Source organism: Bombus vancouverensis, chromosome 17, assembly GCF_051014615.1.
Source record: "Bombus vancouverensis nearcticus chromosome 17, iyBomVanc1_principal, whole genome shotgun sequence".
In the NCBI taxonomy this organism is placed as follows: Eukaryota; Metazoa; Arthropoda; class Insecta; order Hymenoptera; family Apidae; genus Bombus; species Bombus vancouverensis.
The window spans coordinates 1544972-1546947 of NC_134927.1; the positions used below are offsets into that span (position 1 = coordinate 1544972).

Genomic DNA, 1976 nt, shown 5'->3' on the forward strand with positions numbered 1-1976 from the left:
CGGATTTATTTTTCTTTTGGTGGGTTTTCTTGTTAATTCTAAGGTGGGTTCCGTTGCCTTGCCTTTTGCATCATTCTCGGTAAATTCTATTTTTTTATATACTTTTATTTTCTTATTTTTTTTAAATTTTATTTTTATTTGTTTTTTTATTTATAGCGATGATGTCACTGCAATATTTTCAGGACCTAAGTCTGATGTCCCTTTTTGGGCTGAGGGCTCCGTCCTGTTTGGAGGTTAACGATCAACTGTTTTTAGTATGTGTACTACCGAAGGAAGTAATTCTCATTTTGGCACACACCTATATTTCTTTAAATATTCTATTTTTTGATCATCAGAAACAAATAAGAAAACTGTTTACCTCAGCCAACGCTCAAACCGCGTTGAGTGCACTCGTTCTCGTCCGATCACGAAAGTTAAGGAGCGCTGGGCACGGATAGTACTTGGATGGGGTGACCGCCTGGGAACTCCGTGTGGTGTTGGCTTCTTTTCCTTTTTCCAATATTTTTACTTTTCTTGACAATCTATTTTTAATAATCTACAATCGAAGCATCGAGAAAGAGAAATGTTTTAGTATTACGCGACCATTATCATAAATTGTATCATTCTCATTTTGGCACACACCTATGTTTATTTAAATATTCTATTTTTTGACCATGGAAAACAAATAAGAAAATTACTAATTTCAGCCAACGCACATACCGCGCTGAATGCAATCGTTCTCGTCATATAATTACCGTGCGCTGAAACAGGCTAGGAAATCAACTGTCCGCGCAAAAGAAGCGGAAACTCAACCTCCAACCAAACCTAGTTGCCAGGACCAAAGGATTAGAAGATACCTCCAAAACCTACCCGATTTCCATAAAGCAAAACAAACTCTCCTCTCAGCTAACACAACCTTCTACACGTATACACCCAAAACAGAGAAACACCATACATACTTGTTAAAAGGTTTAGACAATAGCTACACCGAAACAGAAATACTTACAGACCTACAAGCCTTGCACATTGACGACGTAAAATTCATAAACGTCACACGATTCACGACAGAAAGATCAAGGGAGAACAACATATTGCTCCCAATTTACATAATACAGCTATCCCCCGACAGCAATATAAGCAACCTACTAAAAATAAACTATTTTAACTACTACAAGATAAAATGGGAAAAAATAATAAAAAAAAAGGATGACATAACTCAATGCCACAAATGCCAGCGATTAGGCCACACAGCGCAAAACTGCAACCTAAACTACCGCTGTGTTAAATGCAGTGAGCCCCATGGCCCAGGCGACTGCAAAATAAAAAAAGAAGAAGCAGTAACCAAAGAGAAAATATTCTGCGTTAACTGCAAAAAACAGTTCTGCCCGAACAGCCGAGCTAAACGGGCGTGTAAAACAGTGCTTCAGAGAAAGTGCGGCAAGTGGGGAAGAGAAATTTAAGAACGGTTACGCCTATAGCCAAACAGTGGAAACCCGTGTCTTCTATCAAGAAGACTAGCAAACCTACCATGGAGAATATTGCACCAATAAAAATTATAAACAAACAAGATCAATACTACATATACAAAACAACAGATACATCAAAAACAAGTCAACCAACAAACCAAGGACAGGACTACTCAGCCACAATTGAAGTTGACATGGAAATCAACAAAGTAACAACTCAACAGGACGAAAGCTGGAAGGTAGCCAGCTATAACAAAAAAAGAAAAATAACAGGTAATCTAGATACGGAAAAGCAGCGATGGCTGCAAGAATTACCGCTAAGAAACTCCTTCAGCTCGCTAACAGAAGAATTAGACGACGACCCAACAAGCAATACCACAACTCAACCAACACACATTACAAAACCTCCACCAATATTTGTTGAGACGCAAATAATAGACTCGCTTATTGATCAACTTAACAATATTGTTGGAAAGGATAATTACACAATAAAACAAACAAAATTAGAACAGGTAAAAATCCAAACAAACA

The 1976-nt window shown here is 37.8% G+C and overlaps 1 pseudogene; it reads left to right on the top strand.

Annotated features, from left to right (window-relative positions):
- The first annotated feature begins 362 nt into the window (after nt 1-362).
- Nucleotides 363-482, top strand: LOC117165572 (5S ribosomal RNA; annotated as a pseudogene).
- Nucleotides 483-1976: the final 1494 nt, after the last annotated feature.